The 13,904-nt window shown below is 40.9% G+C and overlaps 1 protein-coding gene across 1 annotated transcript in view; it reads left to right on the top strand.

The window, feature by feature from the left end:
• The first annotated feature begins 460 nt into the window (after positions 1–460).
• The window catches only part of PPP2R3A (protein phosphatase 2 regulatory subunit B''alpha), a 158,531-nt gene continuing 145,087 nt past the window's right edge, over positions 461–13,904 (top strand). Inside the window, exon 1 of the mRNA XM_037061227.1 lies at positions 461–607. The gene's annotated coding sequence lies outside the window, so the exon portion shown is untranslated. The remainder of the gene's footprint in view (positions 608–13,904) is intronic.

Genomic DNA, 13,904 nt, shown 5'->3' with positions numbered 1-13,904 from the left:
TGTGTTATATTTAACACTATAACAGTTAAAATAAATATCTCTTTCAACTTGTTTACTACTCACAAGGAAAAGTGGCCGCAGGTGCGGGCCACTAGGAGGGTCTGAGTGAGCTGGGGCGTCCAGTCAGCGGCGAGGACTACCCGTCCGCTGCCTACGGCCTCAGAGGAACCATCCAGTCCCCCAGAGGGCAAAACAATCAATAACCATAACAATAATGATAATAACAATTACCGTAATGACGAGTCCGAGACTCGCATCTCCAAATAGTAGTAAGTACTACGAAGCGCGTCCCCGCGGAGGTTACGCGCAGAGAGCTGCACCCGCCGCGCCTGCTGCGGCTCTCGTGGTGCCCCTGGCGGCCCCCTTCCTGGCGGGGTCTACTAGACGGGGCGGGGCGGGAGGGGCGGGACGCAGAGCCGGCGGCCGTGGGTGGGGAGAGGCGGCCGGGAGGGCTGGCGGGAGGCTGGGCGGGGCGCGGTCGGGCCTCTCAGCGCCTCTCGCACGGCTCTCGCAGCTCCGTATCCCGCGCCGCCGCCGCCGGAGTCCCGGCGGCAAGCGCCGTTCGCAGGCCGAGGCAGCAGCCAGAGGAGGAGCGGCGGGCACTGAGGTGAGGGCTGGGACTCTCGCGGCGCGGCCTGGAGCCCAAGCACTCCTGGCCTAGTCGGAGGGTTGTAGTGAGGCCGGGCGGGGGGTACGGGGGGGCGGTACGCTGAGCCCAGGCAGGCGGGGCCGGAGCCTGGGGGCGGGGACCGGCCTGTCCAGCGGGACGGCCGGATCTGCTTTGCGCTGCTTCGGCTAACATAGCCTTGGAAGTCGAGTTTTGGGGCGGTGCGGGCGCCCCTGCACGCCCAGCTCGGTCCCGGGCCGTGGCAGCCCGGGAGGTGTGGAAATCTGTTGCCCCGTGGGCGTCGACAGAGGTGGGAAGGCGGGGGACGGCCTGCTCCCTCCCACTTGCGGGTTCCTAGGCCAGTTCGCCCGCGCAGCCCTCGGGAACTTGTTAACCGGAAAGCTTGGCACAGAAACAAATGCCAACGTTTTGGAAGAACTGAGAGTCACGTCGTTAGGCGTTGAGGCTTTATTTTCCTTCCCCGCCCCCTGCCCAACCTCGGCCCGACTTGGCCAAAGAAGGATGTGTCACCAGCTCGGGGCTTTGGGCGGGATCCCTGGCCCCGCCGGGAGCGGGAGTACCTGGAACAAAGGTAAACAGAGGCCGAGGAGACTACAGCCCAACCTAGTCCCGCAGCCGACCCCGTTGCGGGGCTCTCACTTCCTCGCCGACCCCGGCTGTCGCCTCTGAAGGGGCTTTCTCCTGGGAGACCTCCCGATGGAAACCAGCTGCATCCGAACTCTGTTGTGCTCACATTATTCTCAATCCTCAGACTCTGGTAAAGCTTAAGGAAATTTTATACAGTTTTCGTGGTCAGCAAATGTAAGGGAGGATAAATTGCTCTTTGTAAATTATAAGGTATTTTCTTATTAGGAAACTGTCTCAAAGCACGAAATAAAAATTCTTAACACGTAAGCAAAAAAGCGTGATTTGTGGTGCTGTGCAAAGCTGGAAGTGTGCCTCCTCAAATCATTTGTACAAAAAACAGCCCTCAGACCTTCGGTGCCAGGCATTTTTTCTTTGTTCTTCATTAGTTTTCTTGTAAACAGCACCCGGTGCTGGGACCCTAAGAATTGCCATACTAGGTCAGAGCATGTGCAGCCAGCCTAGTAGGCAGCAGGCTTGTGCTGTAGTAAAACTGTTTTCTTTCTTGGTGATGCCATTAAAAATGATCTCATTTTCATCTTTTTTAAGTTGTATCCATGGCTTTCAGTGAAAGCCTTTTTAAAAACCTATAGATCACTCCTAATTTATATGTACAATTTATTCACATTTATTGTATCCAAATGGCTCTCCTGTCCTCCCTGGCAGAGAACTAACTTACAGCATGAAATACATGTGGGGAAAATTTGGATTTTTTATAGATCTGGGAGCTCAGAAATTGAGGACAGGGGAAATAAAAGTTAAGGTTTCTAAAAACACAAAAACACTTTGTAGGACTAACCTGGTTGTGTTCAAAAAATAGCTTTATCCATTAACAACCTGAACATTAAGCAATTAAAGATTTATTTGTATTCGTAAGTATTTGCATATTTTAAAATGCAGCTAAACATTCTGGAGTGTGAAGGGACTATCAGACTTTATCCAAGGATGAATTAATCTGGCCTTAATGTTTAGCTGAAACCAGCTGCCCTAAGAGAATGAAAGTTTTGTTTCAGCAAGAAGGGAATAAAGGAGATAGTAATTTTGGAGTATGAGGTACTTGAGGGGCACCTGTTCAAGCCAGAACTCTGCCTTTAACCTCTTCAGAGGCTCCTCATAACCTCTGGCAAGCAGCCTCTATGGATGTGGTCCCTGCCACCTTTCAGTGTGCAGCAAAAGTTATGTGTACTTCCTCTCTAGAATTTCTTGACATCTGCCCCCCCCTTCACTGCCACCTCAAGTAGAAATAAATGGTCACCCTTTGGGGCATTGTCATTCTCTCTAAATTATTGACATTTAGAGCAGATAGTTCTTTGCTGTGGGGGATTATCCTGTGAATTATAGGGTATTTTAGCAGCATTCTTGACATCTACTTAATGGAAACCACTATTACTTCTCACCCTGTCCCCACCCCAAAGGTGACAGTCAAGCAGTCACACAACCCACACAGTTGTGACAGCCAAAAATGCCTGCAGACATTGCCAGGAGTCTCCTGGGAGGGCCCAAATCTTCCTTACCAGTGAACCACTTTTCTAAATAGACTGCAGCCTTAACACCAGTGACGCTACATTGTCCTCATTTGCTAATGTGTTGATTTCATCTACTATGCTAAGCTTGAAGGCAGGAGCGGTCTTATTCATTTGTTTGAAAAATATCTGAGGTAGGGCCTACTTTGCCAGCCAGACACTATATAGGTCTGGGAATCCAGTGGTAAAAACAACTGATAAGATCTTTGCACTCCTGGACATTACGGTCTGAAGAGTGAGAGAAATATATATGTATAATGCTACAGTTACCACATTATAATTGTGATCAGTTCTGGGAGAAGTACAGGATACTCTGAGTACATAAAACGGGTCCTGACCTAGCTTTGGAAGCTAGGACAGTTTCCTTGGGAAATGAACTTCAAGATGAGTTGGACTCTGAGGGATAAATAGAAGTTACAGGATGAAGCTTAGAGGAACAACATTCCCAAAGAAGAAACAGAACCTTTCTGGGAACTCAGAGGCCAGTGTGGCTGGAACATACAGATTGATCGGGGCAGGATGATATAAAATGAAGCTGGGGAAATCAGTGAAGGCAATCTAAAGCAGCAGTTCTCAGTTCAGCCTGCTTATTAGAATCACAAGAGTGACTTCAAACAATACTAGTCCTATAGTATTGTTTGGCCATCCTCCCAGCTCATTAAATAAGAATGTCTGCAGTGGTGCTACTCCCTTTCCTCCCCAGCTGCAATTTTCCTCGCACCTTCCAGAGGGATAACCACTGTAGTTTCCAATAACTTACTGTAACAAACAGCTGGGACTCAGGTGGTAGCAGAGGAGATGGAGAGAAGTAGATGGATATAGGAGATATATTTAGGAGGCGTATATCTAAACACTTTATGTGTACATTCAAGCAATTGCATATTCTTTCCTCCTGTTGTTTACACAAATGGTGGCATACTATACACACTATTCTGTTCTTTGTTTTGTTCTCTGGCCAATGTCTTGGAAGTCTTTCCATTTCAATATATAGTTTCTTTATTCTTTTGAGTGACTGTGTAATATTCCATTGTATGGAAATTGTTTGTAGTAATTTACTATAACAAATAGTACTATGCTTATACCAGTTCACGGGTGTGAATATGTTTGTAAGATAGAGTCCTAGAACTGGAATTGTTGAGTCAAATGTGTGTACACACATATTTGTAAATATTTGTGTTTGTAAAAACATCACTGTGGTCCTAATGGAAAAAAAGGTTTAGAAGGAAATAACAGTGAATATGGGAGACAAATTACCCTAATTAAGGTCACTGTGTGCTACAGAATGAATTGTGCCTCCCCAAAGTTGATATTTTGAAGCTCTAACCTCCGGTGTAACTGTATTTGGAGATTGTCTTTAGAAGGTAGTTAAGGTTAAATGAGGTCATCAGGATGAGGCCCTAATCTGATCAAATTGGTGGCCTGCTATGAAGAAGAGGGAGGAAAGCCATGTGAGCACATAGGGAGAAGCCAAGAAGAGAATCCTCACTAGAAACTGACCCTGCTGGACAGTGGTCTGGAAATTCTACAAATTTCTGTTGTATAAGCCACCCAGTCTACGGTATTTTGTTATAGCAGCCTCAGTTGGCAAATACATTGTGGAAAAGGAGGAGAGAAAAGATGGTAGCTGGGATCAAGGTGGTAGCAGAGGAGATGGAGAAAAGTAGGTAGATACAGATGTGGCACAAGCACTGAGAAGGAGAAATTGAGTGTGTAGGATGACTCCCTGAGTTCTGGCTTCCCCAGCCAGGTGAAGGGTAGAGTTGTTAGCTGAGAGAGAGCACTGGAAGGATAAATAGTATTAAGGTGGGTTTAAATCACATTTCACTTTGGGACTGGTGAGACCTACAAGTGGAAATGTCTCATAAGCATCTGATAATTCAAATTCAAAGCCCAGAGGAGTGGGCTGAACTGGGAACACAACTTTTTGGGTGTAAATTGAAAGATGTGGATGGAATTAGCAAGAGCGATGATTGTAAACCTGTAGTTGACAGCTGAATCTGGTTTACAGTTGTGTTTTGTTTTTCCAATACAGTGGTTTTTGTCATTGTTTAATTTTGAGTTAGTTCCCATGAAAATCCAGATTTGGGATTTTTTTTTTTTAAATGAGAGGATGTGGCTCTACTGAGCCGGCTTTCCCATATGGCAACAATTGATTGGCGCGAAGTCACAGCTGATCCCAGCTGCTTTCTAGTTCACCAGAGAGCCCACAACTCCCTAAAACTTATGCTTGGTTATTTACTGCTTTGCTTATTTACTTCTCTGTCTCTGAGGCATTGGAGTGTGTGGCCCCTGCTCTAGGAAAAGAGTGTAAAACAGTGATTCTCATCTTGGCTGCACATTGGAAACATTGGATGATTAAAAATTACTGATGCTGGGGCTCACCCTAGCAATTTCTGTTTCTACTTACTTGGTCCAAATGATAACCTGGGATTTTAAAAATCTCCTTACCCAGCCCCACTGAGTAGTGGAAATTCTGAACCGTTGATGGAGATTAAGAAGAGAATAGAGTTCAGGATTTGGGTAGAAGGGTACCATAACTCTAGGAAAGTGGTGAGAACTAGACAGAGAGGTACAGTGGAATGGCCCCCTGCTTGCAGTAAAGGCATGCAGACTTAACCCAATACACCTGGAGGTGTTTTAATTAGAGTGAAGTTTTATATTGCATCTAGACTACTGTTTGTTTTGCATTTATACATATTTACTGTTCATTTACCATATAGTGTTATATACACAAATAACAGGTATGCTTTACTTCACAAGCCATTTCCAGAGTAACTTAAACTATGCTTGATTTTTGTCTCAGGTGCTTATTTTAGAGTCTAATTCCGGTTTAAAATGTGTCTAAAAGTCAAGAAAAGAGAGTAAGTATTTAAACAAGATAGAAATTATCAAGTGAAGATGTAGACTGAAAACAATATGTTGAATTTAGCAAAATGAAGTGTTTGTCCTCAGCAGGAACCATTTTAGATGAGACGAGGCAGAATCCAGATTGAGATGGGTAAAAGGTAAGAAAATGGAAATGGTAAATGTTAGAAAAATCTTTTGAGAAGTTTATCTTAAAAAGGGAGTGGTGAGGGTGGGACTGGTATCTAGTTTATCTCAGTGATAGGTGCTCAGAGTGCATTGGTTACTTAAGCACTTCTAACTTTTTAGGGAGGTGATTCAGTAGTGCATGGTTACCTCTCTCCCCCATTTCAGAGGGGTCTTGCTTGTATTTGCTTTGGAGACTTTGTGTTTTTCACTAAGAATATTTTGCCAGAACCCTTGAGACTCAGACGTTGGAAATTATGCCCTTAGTGTCTTATCTGGAAAGCCACAGGGCTCCTAAAGGCCAGCAGTGATCTGGGCTCCAGTGACCCTGACATCATCCTCCCATTGAACTTATGAACAAAGACCAGACCATTGGCATGTTGAAAATGGAATACTTGGTTATATGAGGGAATATGTATCTAGCTGTCAGATTTCCAGGAGTGTTTTCTGCAGCTGTATTTTTCCTGAATAACTTGATATTGTAGCTTGGTTTTCCAATTGCATGCATGTAAAATTTCTCATAGTTTGAAATCTTTCTCATTGACGATGTTTAGAAGGTATAAATAGAAGTTGGAGGAATAGGACCTCATTGAGCTTAGAAAGAAGGTAAAGAGAACACTGAACAAACTAATTTCCAAAAGGTTGTATGACTACTGTCACCTTGAAGACCTTGTGTTAAACTCTCTAGAGTGGGTTGTCATTCAGATGGCCCCTACCAGTCTGTCTCTTATGCATGCCTGCCGCCTTGACAATTTTAACCTGGCACAGGAGGGCTTAAAGGTCAGTTTTACATTTCTAAGAGTTGTTTCTAAGAGTTGTGATCTACCAGCAGATCAGAAGCCACAGGGGCTGCAAAATGCCAAGGATTATTAGTGAAGAATGGTGTTTATTTGTCCAGGGCATAAACCCCATTGTTACATCCTTTTTGCAAATAGGGGTATTGTCTTGTGAGGGAATAGCCCTCATAGCTGCCATTGGTTCATCCGTTAGGTGGGTGATGTTTAACTGCTGTATGGATGACTTAGTGAGACGAATAGCAGACCTTGGTTTTTAAAGGTTTGTACTGGGAGTCTATGATAAGAAAATATTTTTTATTAAAGATTTTATTTATTTATCTTTAGAGGGGAAGGGAAGGAAAGAGGGAGAGAAACATCAATGTATACTTGCCTCTCGTGCGTCCCGTGGGGAAAGGACTTAAAGTCAGTCTTGGATGCAAGGCCTTGATCTGTCAAGAGTGAGATGTGTGATTTATTTGTTTTTATTGAGTTTAAAATACACATAATGTAAAATTAACCATTTTAAATTGTGTAATTCAGTGACTCTCAGTATAGTCACAGTGTTGTGCAGTCAGCATCACCATCTAAATGCAGAACATTTTTGTCACCCCACAAGGAAACCCTGTGTCCTTAAGCAGTCACTGCCCATTTCTCTCCTCCCTATTCCCTGAAACCACCAGTCTACAATATTTCTGTCTCTTGGGGTTTATCTGTTTGGACATTTCATATAAATGGAATCACACAATATATGACTTTTTGTGTGTGGCTTCTTTCATTTAGTGTAATATTTACAAGGCTCATTCATGTGTGGCATGTGTTCTTTTCTTTGAATAATACCATATTTTGCCCTGTGTAATGTACATTTTTTGCCCAGTTTTTAAAAGATTTTATTAAATACCATATGATCTCACCTATAAGTGGAACCTAACCAATGAAACAAGCAAGCAAAATATAACCAGAGACATTGAAATGAAGAACAAACTGACAGTAACCAGAGGGGAGGGGGAAGAGGCTAATGGGGGAAAGAAGGGAAAGCGTCCATAAAGGACCCACAGACAAAGCCAAAGGGGGGAAGGACTGAGGGTGGAAGGTTGGGGGGTGGGGCAGGAGAAAGTGGTGGTGGGAAAATGGAAACAACTGTACTTGAACAACAATAAAAAATAAAGGAAAAAGAAAGATTTCATTTATTTTTAGAAAGAAGGGAAGGTAGGGAAAAAGGGAGGGAGAAAGAGGGGGAGAGAAACAGAGAAACATCAATCACTTGCTTCTTACATACCCCCAACTGGGGACTTGGCCTGCAACCCAGGCATGTGCCCTAACTGGTAATCGAACCAGTGACCTTTTGGTTTGCAGGCAGATACTCAGTCCACTGACCCACACCAGCCAGGGCCTTGCCCAAATTTTTGAGGGGGAAGTAAGGATGCGCTTTATACATAGGGAGTTCCAATTCCATATCTGTATAAATGTTTTTAATCTTTCATTTGTGCTTATGCATTGAGTATAACTCTAGAAAGCAATAATGATATTCATATGTAAAATAATACACTGGAATATGATAGTCAGTTTTGTTTTTAAATATAAATAAATTAAAATTGAATTAAAAATTAAAAGACTTTTTTCCTGAAAGTTTGGATAAAAAATGTGGGTGAGCATTATACACAGCAAAATATGGTATTTGTTCCTTTCTTTGAGTAATAGTTCCATTATATGGATAGGTCACATTTGTTTATCCTTTCATCAATTGATGGACACTTCAGTTGTTTGCATCTTTGGGCAATTGTAAATAGTGTTTCTAAGAGCACTTATGTACAAGTTTTTGCTTGAATACCTACTTCATTTCTTTTTTTTTAAATTCAGCCTCTGTTGACTTTTTTTTTAAAGATTTTATTTATCTTTTAGAGGGGAAGAGAAGGAGAGAAGTATCAATGTATGGTTGCCTCTCGTGTGTCCCCTGCCGGGAACTGGCCTGCAACCCAGGCATGTGCCCTGACTGGGAATCGAACCGCGATCATGTGGGTTGCAGGCCCACACTCAATCCGCTGAGCTACACCAGCCAGGGCCTATTTCATTTCTTTTCTGTGTATACCTAGGAATGGAAATTGCTCATACAGTCATTCCATGTTTAATTTTTTGAGGAACCACAAACTTTTCCACAGTAGCTGTACCATTTGCATTTCCACTAGAAATATTCAAAAACCACTTTCCTTACATCCTCACCAACCCTTGTTAGTTTCTAGTTCTTTGTTTGTCCTGAGTTACAGACATCCTTGTGGGTGTGAAGTAATATTCCATCGTGAATTTAATTTGCATTTCTCTAATGACTGATAATGCTGTGCCTCTTTTCCTGTGCTTGTTGGTCGTTTGTATATCTTTGGAGAAATGGCTATTCAAGACCTTTGCCCATATTTTAATTGGGCTGCTTGTCTTTTTGTTGTGAGCAGTTGTAAGAGTTCTTTATATATTCTGAATACTAGGCCCCTATTATCAGATATGTGATTTGCAAATATTTTCTCTCATACTGTAGGCTGCCTTTTCACTTCCTTGATAGGGTCCTTTGCACAAAGCTTTTAATTCTGTTAGTGTAACTTATGTTTTCATGGTTATTGCTTATATTTTTGGTATCATATTTAAGAATCACTGCCATATCAAAGGTCATGTTAGTGTACCACTGTGTTTTCTTCTAAGAGTTTACAGCTTTAATTCTTACATTTATGTCTGTGATCCATTTTGAGTTAGTGTGTGTGAGGTAAGGGTCCAACTCCATCTTTTTTTTATATGTGGCTATCCAGTTGTCTCAGCACCATTTGTTGAAAGAAATATGTGTTTTTATGCAAGTGTCAGTCTCTGCATTTTCTCTTTTGTGAAATGAAAGTAATAAAAATACATGCCTCACATAGTTGTGAGATTGGAAAGAGAAGATGATTGTGTTATCATTTTGAAAAGTATATATCACTAAACAAATGTTTGTGGTAATTATTGGTTTGCCACAGGTAACTTTCATTTGTACAAAACACCTGTAAGTTAATGTCCTTCAGCAATCACCAGAAGTCTTCCATTGTAGTGCATAGTGTGTCATGAGAAAACTAGAGGACCAAGATCCCTGTTGGACCCTTGGGTACAAAGTCACAGGGCGCCAGATGCAAGAGGTAATTGTAGAGATTGTACTCATTCAGAAGTAAAAGTGTATTTTCTTATAGGGCATATGTTTGTCAAATTCTGTTGCTATTCCTGTCAAATTTGGGGATATCTGTTATAGATGAGGAATGCATAGTTTTCCAAACTAAAGCGTTTTCAGGCATAATAAGAGAATAAAGGCAGTTCTTTTTATTGGGTCAAGAATTCTCACATTTCACTGTATCAGCTGCTAAGCCTCCGGAACTAAGACTCTTATTCAGTGGCTGGTGACTTGACTTAGTTCAGTTAGCAAATATTTATTATCACTATGTGATGGGCACAGCACTAGATATTAGAGATATACATTGCCTTGTGATACAGGGCCAAACTCTCTCTCCACCCTACCTTCCCTCTAAATCTGTTCTTCTCTACAGTTAGTTTATCTAATGCATTGAGTTTAGTTCCTTTCTGTCTCTCTTCATTTCACACTAATCAGGCCTTTACCTCCCACCAAAGACCTCCACATTGCTAAATCCATTCAGTCATTTCTCAGTCTTTCTTTTTATCTTACCTATCAGCAGCATTTGCACAGTTGATTATTTCTCTTTCTTTGAAATACTTTCTTAACTTAGTTTCTAGAACACCCCATTCTGTGGACTTCCTCCTACCTTATCGAAGGTTCTTCCTTAGTCTTTTTGCTAGTTCCTCATCATCTTTCTTAACCTCCAAAGTTAAGAAAGGTGCATACTCTTCACATCTCTGTTTTTTAAAATCAATCCTATTTCCTTGGCCATTTTACCCAGTCTTGTGACGGTAAATACTGTCTGTATAGCAACAACTACACACTATTGACTAATATTTTTATCTCCAAGTTAGAGCTCTCCTTTGAATCTCATAATCTGATATCAAAATGCCTACTTGGTATCTGCATTTGGATATCTAACAGACATCTCTAAACTGAACTCCTGATTTTCCCCTCCAAAACCCCCTTTTCACACAGCTTGTCCCATCCCAGTAATTAGCAGCTCTATTCTTCCAGTAGGCCAGGCCAAAAACCCTACAGTTATCCTTGACTCTCTTCTTTGTCTTTCATTCCACATTCAGTCTTATCAGCAAACCCTGTTGGTTCTACCTTCAGTGTGTATCCAGAATTGGTTATATCCCACTACCTCTACTCATTTATATGTGGAATCTAAAAAAAAATAAAACAACCTCATAGATACAGAAAACAGACAGATGGTTGCCAGAGGTGGAAGGTGGAAGGTATGCAGGATGGGAGAAGGTGGTCAAAAGGTACAAACTTCCGATTATAAATGGTATCCAAACCACCATTAATTTTATCTCACCTAGATTATTACCACGGCCCAACTCTATACCTGCTCTTCTCCTTGCTTTCCTGGAGTCTGTTGTCAACACAGACCCTAATAGGACCTGTTAAATTAAGCTCTCAGTTCAGAGGCTTTATACTTACCTACAAGGTGTCCCATAATCAACCCCCACTTTATCTCTCCGACCTCTTCTCCTACTACTCCCTGTGCTTACTTTGTCCCAGTCACAAATGGTACCTTGTTCTTTCTCCAACATATCAGTTATGTTCCTGCCCCAAGACCTTTGCTTTCCCCTAATATGTACAAAGCTTCCTCCCTCACCTTCCTCAGGTCTTTTCTAAGTTTGTTTTTGTCAGTTCTCCCTGTATCCCTTCTCTTTTAAACTCTGCTCCCCAGAACTCTCAGTACTCTGAGTGTGAACTCCCCCCTCCCCTTCAAGACTGAGCCATCCGAGACCACGAGGACCATCACAGTAGTTCAGTGAGCCAGAGCACCTCGATCTCAGCAGTTCATGGAGCCCTCAACTTCTTCTGCATAAGAGACAATTTTAATGTTTATCTTGTTTAAGCACTCTTGGTTTTGGTTTTTCTGTTATATACAATGTAAAAACACTTGTCTCATTTATTCATAGGAGTTGTTTGTAGTGCAGACACCCATGTTTTATTATAAAAATGGCACATTTCCCTCCAATCTGTTAGCATCCTCTCCCTTTGTAGTAGTTTTTAATTTTGACATCAAATTTACCTGTTTGCCTTTTATGGCTTTTGATTTTACTGACTTTTTTTAAACTAACTTTTTAATGGATGTCTTTCCTACCATAAAGATAAAAACATAAAATCTTACATTTTCTTATAAAAATTTAAGTTTTTAACTCATCTGGATTTTTTTTTGTGTGAGTAGGGTAGAATCTTGTTCCATTAACTAATTAACCATTTGGAATAATAATTTTTGTAAGTGGCATGTCAAATTAGCAGTTAATAAATTCTCATACTCATAGGTTGGTTTTAGTACTCTGTTGTTTCTGTGCCATTAATACACTTTTAATTACTATAAATTTATAATTTGATTTTTGGCAAGGTCTTTTTAAAAAATTAAATATTAAACAGCTGTAGCACAATATTTGTCAGACATATGTAAGGTGTTACACATAGTAATACAGTGAACACTTGTTACCCGTTGCTCACTTTAAGAGTAAAATAACGCTCTTACTTTCTCTTTGTTCCCCCACCGCAAAGTTGTCTTGACCCTTCTTGCACATTTTCTGTGTGAAATTTTAGAATTAGCTTATAAACTGATATTGGAATCAATTCATATAATGGAGGGCAATTATAGTTTTGGATCAACAACTGCTTTTTGGAAGTTAACAAACTAATCGTTTAAATGTTTTTCCCATTTAAAAACAACAATTTGAGTGATGTAATGTGAACAGTGGTTAAGGGATACTGGTTGAATGTGGTCGTGACCTCCACTTGTCATCAGTTTAGCATCTTCTTTGGTGGTTTTTGACCATTACACTTTTTATTATTATTATTATCATTTTAAATATTTTATTATTTATTTTTAGAGAGGGGGGAGGGAAAAAGAGGGATGTAAACATCAATGTGTGGTTACCTCTCATGTGGCCCCCACTGGGTCCTGGCCTACAACCCAGGCATGTGCCCTGACTGGGAATTGAACCAACGACCCTTTGGTCCATAGCCCAGACTCAATCCACTGAGCTATACCAGCTAGGGCCTATATTTTCTATTTTTATTGAGACATAGTTGACATATTAGTTTCATGTGTACAACGCAATGATTCAACATACGCATATATTGTAAAATAATTGCCACAATAAGTCTAGTGAACATCCATCACTACACAGTTATGATTTTTTTCTTGTGATAAAAACTTTTAAGATCTATTCCCTTAGCAACTTTCAAATATACAATAGGGTATTATTAGTTGTAGTCACCATGCTATACACTACATCCTCAGGAGTTAATTATTTTATAATTGGAAGTTTGTATCTTTGACCTCCCTCACCCATTTTACAAGTCCCCCACCCCCACCTCTAGCAGCCATCAATCCGTTCTCTTTATCTATGAATTCAGTTTTTTGTATGCTTGTTTGTTTTTAGATTCTACATAAAAGATAATACAGTATTTGTTTTTCTCTGACTTACTTCGCTCAGCGTAATGCCCTCAAGGTTCATCCTATGTTGTCACAAATGGTAGGATTTCCATATTTTATGGCTAAATAATAGTCTGTTGTGTGTGTGTGTGTGTGTGTGTGTGTCATTTTCTCTATCCATTCGTTCATTGGTGGACATTTAGGTTGTTTCGACATCTTGGCTGAAACATGTAAAGAATGTTTCAGTGAAGATAGGGGTGTAGATAACTTTTCAAGTTAGTGTTTTTATTTCCTTAAATAAATACCCAGAAGGAGAATTGCTTTATTATATGGTAGTTCTATTTTTAACTTTTTGAGAAACCTCCATACTGTTTCCACCATGGCTACACCAATCTGTATTCCCACCAGATATGCAGGAGAGTTCCCTTTTGTTCACATCCTCCCTAGCGCTATCTCTTGTTTTGTGATAGTAGCTATTCTAATGGGTGTGAGACGATATCTCATGGTGGTTTTGATTTGCATATCCCTGATTAGTGCTGATGCGCATCTTCTCTTGTACACATTGGGCTCTTCAAAAAAATTTCTATTCAGTGCCTTTTTCCATTTGTATTCAGATTATTTGAGGTTTTTTTCTCTTTTTGCTATGATTTGTATGACTTCTTTATATATATTTGGGTATTAACCTCTTATCAGATGTATGATTTGCAAATATTTCCTCCCATTCTATAGGTTGCCTTTTCATTTTGTTGATTTCCTTTGTTGTACAGAA

Source organism: Sturnira hondurensis, unplaced genomic scaffold, assembly GCF_014824575.4.
Source record: "Sturnira hondurensis isolate 20B ecotype Veracruz unplaced genomic scaffold, ASM1482457v3 Scaffold0013299, whole genome shotgun sequence".
Taxonomy (NCBI): Eukaryota; Metazoa; Chordata; class Mammalia; order Chiroptera; family Phyllostomidae; genus Sturnira; species Sturnira hondurensis.
Note: the sequence above shows the minus strand (reverse complement) of the source record. Positions and strands in the feature narration are given on the sequence as shown.